The following is a 12,192-nucleotide window of genomic DNA, read 5'->3' on the forward strand; positions in this document are numbered from 1 at the left end:
ACCACAGTCTGTGCCTTGTCATTCAAAAATGGTTCAATCCTATCTAATTCCAGGAGGAAAATTCTGCTAATGGTTACCATTTGTATAAATTAGGAAAGAAGCACTATTATACTTGTCATCAAGGAACATTATAATTCAGAACATTGCACAAATGTTGAAATCTATTGTTAAAAGCATGTTTTTTTAATTTACAAAATTAGAACCTGCAAGGCTCATAAGAGACCCAAAAATGAAACGGGAAGAAACATTTCAGCTGGTCCTTCTCCTCCAGGCGAGTGGTTCAAGGCCTGAATATTAAATTACTTTCTTGTGCTTGAAGGCAAAGTTGCTCTGTCCTAATATCTAAACTGAGGACAAGATCGTTGCATTATGAGTATGGAAAATTCCACATGGCTAATTATTAAACTATAGATGGGCCTCTTTTTGGTCCCATGGATGAAATCCATTTGCAACAGTTTAATACATAGTATACAAGTGAACAGCATACCTGGGAAGTTTGGCCTGGAGAAATCCGGAAGAAGCGCTGCTTCTCCAGTTCTCTCTTTCAACACCGAATCCTCTGAGTCGCGGGTGACACCCCTCACTCCCTGCCCATTTCCCCTTTAAATCGGGGTGTTTCCCATGATGTCAGTGGGAACACCCCGATGTCAGCGAGACTGCCACCTTCATCAGTGGACAGTCATTGCCGCGTCCCACATGGGTAGGCTCCAGGTAGCTGTAGCCCACAAGTTCCCAGGTATGGTGAAGAGATAAAACAAGACCATGGGGGATATACTAGCATATTTCGGGTGAAGCACCGCTTCTCCGGGTCAACACCTGAATCCTCCGACACACCCCGCTCACTGCCCATTTCCCCTTTAATCAGCAGGAACGCCCCCGATTGGACGGGAATGCCTCCCACATCATTGGGACCACCCACTGATGTCATGGGGATGGCCCACTGACATCAGTCTTTGCCGCATCCTGCAAGGGAAGGCTCTGTGTTAGCTGGAGCGCAGAAGTTCCCAGGTATGTATTCTAGTACTACCGCTTTTAAAGGATAACCAATAATATGAAAAGCTTGGTTTATTTTGTGGGTGTTCTTTTAAGTTCCAACATTGTTGTTAACATATTCTGCACATGCAGCATCTGGGCTGGGCACATTGCTTTGTGCTCACAATTCTGCACAGAAGGCCTACCTATGCACAGGGGAAGGCAAAATATCTGTACGAGGACACCAGTGACTGTGGCTTTACTTTACAGACCTCAGTAAATGTCCACCATGAGCAATGTTAGTGCCTTACCCCTGCCTATGATGCAGTTTCACACACACCACGTGCCAAATTACTGCCTGAAAAAGACCTCAGGTTATTTGTCTTTTAAAGACCACATGTGAAATACTCCTGCAAAACAAAAACAATAAAAGAAACATTATTACTCCATTGTATATCGTCAGCGTACTTATAAATAAAGTTTTTAGGAAAAAGAAATGACTGGAAGTTGCCTTCTGGAAGGAACCCAGGCGAGTACCTCAGGGGAGAGGCTGCTAGTAAGGTAGGTACATGGGCAATTGGGCAGAAGGGGCATCCTCTGTATGTGTTAACCATTCGTGTGCCAGAGGGAGTAAAATGTCTGAAAATGACAATACGTGTGTAGCCGTCCCTGTAAAGTTTTGAAATACTGTATATAGATAAATAATACATGATTGTTCAATATATAATGCTTTATAGGCCAGCATGGCGCTGCACTGTCTTTATTAATGATTTGTGGGTCCTGGCTGAGGAGAGCTGCCCCCATCTCCTTAGTGTGGGTGCGTAGAGGATTATATTTGTTATAAAAGCCCCATAACTCACATTATGTATGGCCAATCTACATGCATGTCTGTGTGAGAGGCAGCCCACACTTATCTCACGTTGGGCCTGTATGGTAGGTCCTATGCACGTGCATACATACTGTTATGCTGTAATACTAAAGAGACCAGTCTGTCAGTATACACAGTCTCTTTCCCTTATTGTATGCACCCCTGCTTGTAACCATTGCACCTGCATATGGAGTAACCCTACATCTTAAGGCCCAATATCATTTGAAAGCTGTCCCTAGCACTACATCGTGCCATCATGGTTTTTTCCCTAATGCTTATTTCGGTAATATGATAGTAGACCGGTGATATTCAACCTTTAGGGGCTGTTATTATAAAGTGGAAATAATATGAAATATGATATGAAAGTGGTTAAGAAGCACACATTTGGGGATATATTTTTAAAATATTTTATACAATATCTGGATTTTTTTTTACCACATTTGTTTATTTAAATTAAATACACTCCCTCCTCTTGCCATCGCTTTGCTGAAGTTGGTGAAGACAGGGCGCTGCTGGGTTCACTTTTGACGCAGCGCAGTTTATGTGTATTAAACCTGTGTCGCTAGCTGATGGGGTTCATAAAACCCCTTTTGTGCCAGCTGATACCCACCTGACACGCTGCTGGGTAATGTAACAGGGTGGGCTTACCCCTGTCTTGGCGCTGTCAGCCGTTGGCATCTTAGCCAAATAACCTCATAAAGAAAGTATTGGATGAAGGCGGGCAGCAACATCGCTGGAGATAAAAGGGGCCCAAAAACATAACAAAGAGACACAGCCAGGAAACTTTTATTGTAGGAAGCCAGTAACTCGGGGGTGACAGCAGAGGCAGGGAGCCAATGAATGCCGTCTTACAGGTTTAAGAGCTCTGTGTAGCTTAAACCGTGTACGGCGGTATCATTAGTTCCCTGCCTCTGCTGTCACCCCTGTGTTACGATGTTTTTCTACAATAAAACTCACTTTCAGTATCCTGGCTGTGGGCCTTTGTGATGGGTTTTGGACCTTTTTTGTCTCCTCTAAGGCTGCTGCTTGCCTTCATTTGATGTTAATTTATGAAGTTCCTTCGCTGAAGCCATGCAGTCAGGAGGAATCCTGTAGACAAAAACAGAGCGGCCTTCCCAATGTGATAGGCACACTAAAAGGGGCACTCCAGCCATCATATGGACTTTAATAGGTCGCTTTAGATTTCAGTAATACCCCCCCTTGCAAATTGATGGTGGGATTCTGTAGAATCCACCTATATAGATTTGCCCATTAGGTGGCCACCCCCCCACGGGCAAACACATTTCCATGCATGTGATCTACTTACTGCCAGCTAGCTCCAGCACTTGACACTACAGGTAAGTGTTTTTAAGAATGCATATTGCAGCTCTCACGTATTACTTTAATATACATTCTTCCTTAGCAGGGATGCCGGGGACAGTAATGGCTCATCAATTCCTGAAAATAATAAGCCGTGACTGCACCTTTAAGTGGTTGGAGCTTTACTGAGCCCTCATAATGACTGTGCCACAAAACGTTCAAAGCTGGGACCTAAATACCTGTAAAGAAAAAAAACGTTTTTTAAATATCATAAATGGATATTATTTTCAAAATCCAAATTTGTGAATATTTTAGCCGGGCCGTTTTGAGGAATTTCTGCTCCTTTGGAACTTTGTGCTGATAACCCACGGCTTTAAACTGATCGGCGTTTAGGGATTTATACTGTAAATGTGTCAAAACAAAGCAACATGTAAACCAACAAGAATAGAGCGATTGTGCTGGGGCTGTGCTGTAAATAAAGCGTGAGGCAGCCGTGGAGGGGCAGTTAGGTGTTGGTATCGAGCATTAAGCCGGAGAATGGATATGAAGCCCCTCCTTGTAGCTGCAGTTGCTGCACTGGCAGACTGTCTCGCAGCCACATCCCTTTATCTGTGAGCAGAACGCGCTGCCATCACGCGTGCTTCATCCTCTGCCCCTGCAGAAGCCCAGAGAACACGGCTGAGACCCCACTCCCTGCCTTGCACTCACACACTTACACAAAGCATTTGCTCGCAGTCGTGTTTGCTTAGCTTGGGGCGGTGGATTGGAAACGGCGCAGTCTGAAAGGTGTAAAACAACGCAGCAATTCCATTCCAACACCAAAAGCAGCTCGTATCGATAGATTGTGACTCTAATGGAATTAAACCTATATGCCCGTTGTACAACGCTATGGAATTTGATGGCGCTATATAAAACAATAAATTATAATAATATATGCTTAATATTAGCCCAACCTGTGCTCTGATAAAACTCGTCTCAAAACAAATTTAAATGTTTCCAAGATCTCAAGTCATTTTAGTTAATTTGTGTTAATTTGTGAGGTACGTACGGTGTTAGATGTCATGTGTTGGCATTACAGTAAAGAATATCCATGGAACACTTTAGTAAATTATGCTATAGTGTGACATTGGCTCCTTCAAAAAAACATATTTTCACCCCACAAATAATTACCAATTACTCATTTCTTCCGAATGAGAAGAAATGTTAAAACTAGAGGAAAGAGGCTTAGATGTTATACCGGGATAAGCATGTTTTACCTTATTGAGGGTGTGGTAGATACATGGAACGGACTCCCATCATACATGGTAGAAGTTATAGAGTAAAGGACTTTAAACGTGCATGGACTAAGCATAAGAAAGTAAGACGAGAACAAGGACTGATTAAGGTCTGAGTGTTAACGTCAGGGAAAAAGGGCAGATCAGATGGGCCAGAAGGGTCTTATCTGCCGTCAAAAAAGTGTATTTTTTTTTAATCTCCAAAGTTACTCAGGACTGTCTTGCACGCCAGGGCTGCTCGTATCCAGCTTGTTATTGTGCGTGACTTTCAGTTATCCGGCTGATTGTAACAGCGCTATGGAATCTGCTGGCGCTATATAAATAAATGTCATGTTCTGCTGGCGAATGGTAGGTTTAGTAAACGGTGTTACGTCGGTGCGTTGGTGATTCCATTGTGAATGTTGTTACAGGTAACCGGGTGATAAGACCACAAGATCGCTTTATAACTGGAAGCGCAAAATGATTGTCTTATTGTAGTTTGGGTGCTTTTGTTAGTAGATACGGTCATAAACAGTGTCAGCACCCGGTTATCGCTCATCGTGGTGCATATTAATCCACGGCCGGTATGGAGCAGCCGAGAGGCAGTAATGTTAGATTGGCCTGTGTGTTGTTTATACGGTGATGTGCGCGGGCCGGCATATAGAGCGGCCGGCTGGAGGGGGATGCAGTCGGGGGCTGAGTGGTCCCGGGCACATTACTCTTTCAGCGGGGTGCATCGTGGATGTGCTGGGGGATGGGGAGGGCATCGCTGGGCTATGCTGAGAGGGCGGTGCCGGTCACTTCACCTCGGCGCAGGGCAGGGTCTGCAGTCAGGGTGCTGTGCCTTTCATCCACCTCCAGGGGTCGCTGTGGCGGCGGTGCGGGCGCTGGCTCTCTCCGCCCCTCTCCGGGAAGAATCAGTGCAGCTGTTGGTGTGTGAGGCTGCGGATTCCTCCAGTCACTCCCTGCATTTCACCCCCTGCTCCGTGCGGAATCGGCTGCCCTCCCGCAGGCTCCCACTCCACACACCGGTGCATTCCAGGTAAACCCAGCGCAAAGCCTCCGCTCATCGGCTGCTCTATCCTGCGTTCGTTTTGCAGAATACCGTTGTCGTGGATGAATCGTGTGGATGCCGTGAGCGCGTTAAGGCTCTATCATGGCAGGGAGTATACTGCAGATGTTCGCATCTAGAGCATTTTCCCCGGCTCTGCGGGTTCGGTGCCGTTTACCGGGCGGTAAATGCTGTTTGCTGCAGCGCGGCGCGTGTTTCGGGGCTGGGAAGGAGCTGGAAGGGATGCTCCCGCTCGCTGGCTGCATCATTACATTGCAGTGTAACGTCCCCACGGCTTTGGAGCGACATCGTGTATACAGTGGGAGCAAGTGAGATGTCAGGGAGGGGCTTTGGGTGACCGATCGTTGCCATATCCGCTGGGAATGATCCGGTTCGGGGGGGGGGGGGGGGGTTGATGCTAGTGTCGGGCTTTAGTGTGCATGTAACGGTAAGAGGGCTATAAACAGGCGTGGTCCTGTGGATTGATGGAGCTGACCTTCCCCGCACGCCCGTGTGTTCTGTGCGTATAAAGGGAGATGCAGCCCCCGAGTGCTGTGATGATCAGTCCGCGGAGGTCTTTCTGCTCGGATTTTGTCTCTTTCTGTGTATTGGCGTCACAGTGTTGGCTCTTTGCCATACTTCCCATCCCATCTTCCCTCGCTTCGAACCCTTCAACAGGTTTATTTCCCCATAAATATAATTCTATTGGAATTATTGTTGATGTTTTTAGCCGGGGATGTGCTGATGTCATGGGCTTGGGTAAGTGGCCTCACGGTATCACTGAGACAGCGGCGTGTGGCTCTGCAAGGTGCCCTCCTGTGAATGGACGCACTTGCCCGGGGTATCTGTGAACCCTCCAGGGGATATGTCTGGCAGTGGCCACCGGGGTGTCTGAGGGACTCATTGCAGTGAAGGAGCTCCATGCACTGCTCAGGATGATGCAGCACGATGCAGCAAACTGGCAGTGTTCCTCCTGCATGGACATGAGGTGGTGTCAAGAAGAACCCCACCCTCGGGTGGCATGACGGCTTTTCCAGCTCATCTTGTGTTAAGGCTGTGCACGGTTTGCAAAGCCCTCTCTGATTTACTGCTCTCATCTTGAAGCCGCAACCACTAGTTCTAATGGCAACTGTGTGTAGCTTTATCGCCTGTCATGGTGCCATGTAACAAAGGCAGTGGGGGCGGTTAATTACGGTCCTGCAGATTTAATGCAGTCAGATGAGGATGCGTCCAGCTGAGGTGGGCACGGTCTATTAACCCTTTCACTGCCGGGCAGCCAGCTATAAAGTCGGGAATTATTTCAATGTTGATCGAAGTTAGGTTAGCTGTACTGAATCCGTCAGCTTCTTGTGGCCATCCTGTATCACACCGGGTCACTTGTCAAACATTGTTTCTCTTAACTACAGAATAGGACGATGGGTGCAATGCAGATGCTTCAAGAATTAGACATGTTTTCATGGATGGTTGGTTGTCTTGCTGTTAGAGTCTACTAGCATGCAGATCCTTTAGATTGCTCCGTGAGTCATTGGTACCCAAGTATTACTTTTCCGCGCTTCTGCCTGCGGTATCTCATGTGAAGTCCCTTCTCGAATAGGTTTTCATTTTTCTTCGTTTTGTGTAGACGTTTTGAGAACTGCCCGATACCTGAAGTAAGAATGTAAGGAAACTTTACGGAAGTAGTAGATGCTTGGAATGGTTCTCAGCCAAACACTGATCTATGGAATTCCGAAGGGCGTATATAGCAATGACAGAATACAATTCTTGGCGTAGTAACTCATTGGTTACAGCGCACAGAACAGTAGCCATCGACCGTACCTGCTTTATTTAAACTTGTTATAAGCGGAAGGATTTTGTATGCTGCGTTTTCAACATTTTGTTGAAGGAGCAGATGCTCCTGTGATGGATCAACCAGGTCTTTGGGACAGCACGAAAGAAGCTCCACTTTTAAGTTGTTGTCCCTAAATTTCCCAGAAATGTGTGTAGGATTTATTTTTAGCGAGCTTGTATCACAAAACATGACAGGTTGTACCCCTTTGTGGTAGGAAATCAGTTCCCTTACGGTTAAGACGGCACGCTGTATTTCTGAACAGAAGTCCATCTAGAAGCTTGGAATTAATGTTATGTTTCCATTACAACTAGGAGCAGTTATAGTGAACTACCGCTATAGTTTGCTACAGCATGCAAAGTATCCAAAAGTTTTCCCAAATTCTGTCTTCCTGAACCTTGTGGCAATTTGGTTAAAATAATATCCTTGGCACATACTGCCTTAGAAATACTCCAGGGAGACAATTTTTTTTTGTCCACAAATTGTAAGCACTGCCGCGGTGTTTCAAATTCCTTGAATTGATAACAGCGTATTTAAATACTTAGCGAGTGACTTTGAACATCTGATATTCTTCGCTTCAATGGTTTCTGTGCAGCACGACATGCATGGGTTCAGCATTTCAGAAGAATGTAACGGTAGCTTTTGATTGCAAATTTTCAATCTAATTATCTTGAAACATTCAGCTGTATCTGACCTTCATATATAGGCCAATACTATATATTTGACGGTCGTACCTTAGTGTAAGCTATTGTAACCAAGGGACCATCTCTACCTGTAAGGACAAGGAAAATGGGCACCTAACTTCAATGTTACTAGGATTTAGGATTATCACAACTCTGTTCTAGCAATATGTTCTTTCACAGTTTTTATTGGTTTCGGGGCACGCAAATTACTTTGAAATCTATTGACATAAATGGTACTTTTTATTCATCACGGATATTCTTTTTATGATCTGGATAATCTGCATGTTATCCCTTTTGTCTGTATACGATCCATCATCCCACGCCTAACCAGAAGCCATCGAGTTTGGGTGCTGATGATGGATAGCCATGGTTGGTCTGTGGGCAGTTTTCTACAACCTATACAGGTGTTTAGAATATTGCGTATTGATATAACTAATCATATAAGACTTTTATGTATTTCGAGGACAGCAGAGCTTTGAGGGGAGAAGAAAAACCACACAACATGTATTTTGAAGGAAAATCTAGCAGGTTATTGGAAGAAAAATGCTGTTGTCCATCAATAATGTATAACTAAGTAGTCAGGGTGATGTCTTCTCAGCTGCGTAAATCAAGTAAATGCCACGAAGAGACCTTCCTGTGAACTCTCATTTCACCAAAATAATACATTTCATAGATCTGTACACCAAAGCCTGTGTTTACAGATTATAACTATGTTTATCGGACCCCCCTTATGCGTGTACACGATGGTAGCACTCATCGTAACTTCCTGTTTAAATAATCTGCATAATTATTTCCCCCCTTGCATTATCTCTAGCCTATTGTAAAAGTCCTGGTTGTTGATTGGCTCAGGGTGGGTAAGGGGGAGGGGCATACCTTAAGGACAGGAACTTGATTAGATAAAGCATGGTCCTGCCACACAGATCTTTATAAAATCTTGAGGATTTATTCCGTTAATATTATTTTATTCATGCCTGGAAGGTTCGTTGACCTCTGTATATTCTAATTATTTTGGAATTCCTGTAGAAATGTTTGTAAGATACGATTCCGAGGCATCGTCTCCGTGCTGTGCCTGCAATTTAGTTTCAAATGAGTTGAGGAGCGGAGGAGCAGATTATGCATTCTAGACAAACATCTGTGAAAACACTTTGAATGCTTGGATTGACATTTGGTCCAGAAGACTTCCATCCTAAATGCTTGTCATGGCTGTTTGAAATACTTAAAATATTTAGTGTTTGCGTAACGTAAAGCACGTATCTGGCTATTTACTTGAGGGACAGCTGCCTACGGCAGGCAAGCGAGGAATGGAGTTAATGACATCACAGAATTTGCCAAATGGTTTTGTGGTTTCTTTCATGTGTGTTGATTTATTGTAGTTTTCCTTTTCTAACCTAAGACTTTATATGTCTACCATTGTGAGAATTATCATTTTAGTTTTTCTGTGTATTTTATTACTATTATTGGTTTCCGTAACTTCATCATATTCTACAGCCCATAACAAGCAGGGCATCGCATAACAGTTTGAAACAAAAGGTGAGGAGGATTCTGCTAGAACAAGCTCACAGTCTAGAAGCAGATGGGGGGGTATATAACACAAGATGTAAAGGTGCAGATGTTTAGGTGTCAGGGTAAGCATTGTTTAAATAAATAAGGACTGCGCACCTGACAGCAGGAGTGAGGCAGAGGTAGGTGAGAAGAACTGGGTCTTCTCCTTTTCAAGGACAGGAGGCAAGAGAGGAAACATGCGATTAATTTAGGAATTTCTTTTTACGCTTTATTTTTTTGGCATTTCTTGTTGAAAAAGATAATTGTGAGAAAAATAAATCCCAAGTGCTACTCCCCAATGGTCCCCGTACCTTTGACAGCCTTCCTCTGAGCTGTTGACCAATACTTGATCATCAAATGCTTGATTTATTGCAGGTCTCTCAGAACTTGACACATACACGCCGCTTGCCTAATTTACCTAATGCATCAGTCCATTGTAGTCTTAGTTCTAGTTTTGTCATACCCCAATATGTACTATAAGAAGTGCTGCATACATTGTTGGCGCTATTCAAATAAAACATAACAATGTCACCCCACTTGCTAATACAACACGTTTTTCCTCAGGTACCAGAGGTACACCAACAGAAGGTACAATGATGCAGATAAGTCTTTGGAGCGTCACCTACGCCCTGCTGTAGAGAGACGTGTGCTTCAAGGGCATTAATTACCATGTGCAAAAGACACGTTCCATACGATAACCTAACCATATCTGTTGCCAGCGGTTGCGGTCTAGGGGCTATTGTTTTATATATTTTTTAAGTGGGGTCATTTTTTATTTTTTGTTCGTAGGACAGGACAAACCCCTGGGGCCAGGTTGTTAAAGTTCCTAAAAGTTTCATACTGACACGTATTAGATTGATAGCAGCCGCACCTCATACGGCAGCTTTGGCTTTAGTACTTTATGCTCATTCTTGTGCCCGTGCTCATTCAATTCAGTTGCAGGTTTTGAATGCCACTTACTTTGCCTTTGCTGAAGGTGTGCTTCCCCACGCCTGACTGGTGAACCCTTGCTTCTCCAGCGAGGATACTGCTATTTCTTTGAGATGTTACACCATTGAAATGCAATGTGGGGCGTATGGCTGGCCTCTGAGGTGTGGGGCTGTCTCCTAGGGATTGTACTTTGCATACCGCAGCTTGTAAGATGTTTTTCAGAAGCTTGAACAGCATGGCAGATGCTTTAGTTTGTGGTACAGCGAACGATTGGTTTGACGCTTGTGTGTGTCTGGGCACACTGTGTTGTAGGCATGTAGGGCACTCGGTTGGCACACGTGAGAATGGTGCGCAGAATGTGCGCTAAAAGAAAATAACGTGGTAGTCATTCCACGCTGTTGAAGCACGCTTTGATGGCTGTTGTTTACTTTAAAGGCCAGGTTAAAAAGCTTGAGTAAACATGTTAGTTTATTTCAAACCCTATGTTTTACTGTTCTTTACTCTATATGTGTATTTATCTCATGGGGAAACCTATGCTAATATCCATAGCTTACTGATTATCCCCCACTGACTTCTCTGTCCCCCTTTGGGGGTCGGTTAAGGGAACAAGTGAGACGATGCTGGTCCTGCCACAAGCTGCTGCCGGTCTCTAATATCTTCAAAACAATTACAGCGCGATGGCTAGGTTTGATGAATTTATGTATACTTAATTCTGACGGCTGATCCCTGGATTCCCATGTGGGTGATGCTACATGAGAACATTTATGCGCTGGTACCGTTATAACGTAAGAGGAGAGCAGCTGAATTTAAGAATTTCTAATTTTAACGCTTGTTTAATTTTAAGCCAACTATAAGATCTACAGTAATTCATCTGATTTCTCTCCTTTTTTGTATTTAAGAGGGTACTTTATAGCCTATGATGCGTGCACAAACAGCCAAGCCTTTATTAAATCTTTGTTTCTACAGCTGCTGTCAACTTTAAATCCAACAACACGGGCAATTTAGGAACTCTAGTATTTTTACACCCAGGCTATTAACCTTCGTGTGACCTTTAAGACCATTCTGTTAAGTCGCATTCCCATGCAGGGCAGGAATGTCCTCAACTAGGGGGAAATGACAGACCTTTTAAATTTCCATAAATAGCAGAAGGGTAAAGACATAAGTTTCAGTTTTTCCAAAAGGGGTGAGAGTAATTTACTGTAAATATGGGTTGTTTTTTTGCATTGAGGTGGGTTTATTTTATTAACCCTTGTATGTATATAATGGAGCGGACACTGCATGCTCACACTAGATGCTTGTCGGCATAGTAATGGAAAGAGTCTGGGCCAACATTATGAACACCTTTCCGCTCGGGCAAAGCTTCCGTGTTGCTTTCTGTATTTATGTGAACACACAGTAGACAATTACAGGAAAGTAACGTTCGCTCGCATGCGGAAAGATGGGGACGAGTTAGGCGTATACAGCCATAAAACCTATTCCTCTGGCTCAGGTGTGCAAAGAAGTCAGCATTTCTCCGTTTTTATCTTTGGTATCTAACCTCAGGACCCCGTGTTTACCAGGCGATCTGAGGTTTCGTTATCAGCGGTCACCCTGAAAGGGAAGGGTGGAAAATGCTCTTGGGATTATTGAGAATTCTGGAGAGCGAGACATGCCAGGATAAGAGAGCGCTTCATTTCTGTTTTGGAGTGGATTAAATGCGTTGTTATCAGATGAGATAAAGTTGACATTTATGGAATTTAAGCAGTGGAATAACTGATAACGTAGCACCT

The sequence above is a fragment of the Sceloporus occidentalis genome, unplaced genomic scaffold (genome assembly GCF_023333645.1).
Source record: "Sceloporus occidentalis isolate IW3139 unplaced genomic scaffold, rSceOcc1.0.p SCAF_15, whole genome shotgun sequence".
In the NCBI taxonomy this organism is placed as follows: Eukaryota; Metazoa; Chordata; class Lepidosauria; order Squamata; family Phrynosomatidae; genus Sceloporus; species Sceloporus occidentalis.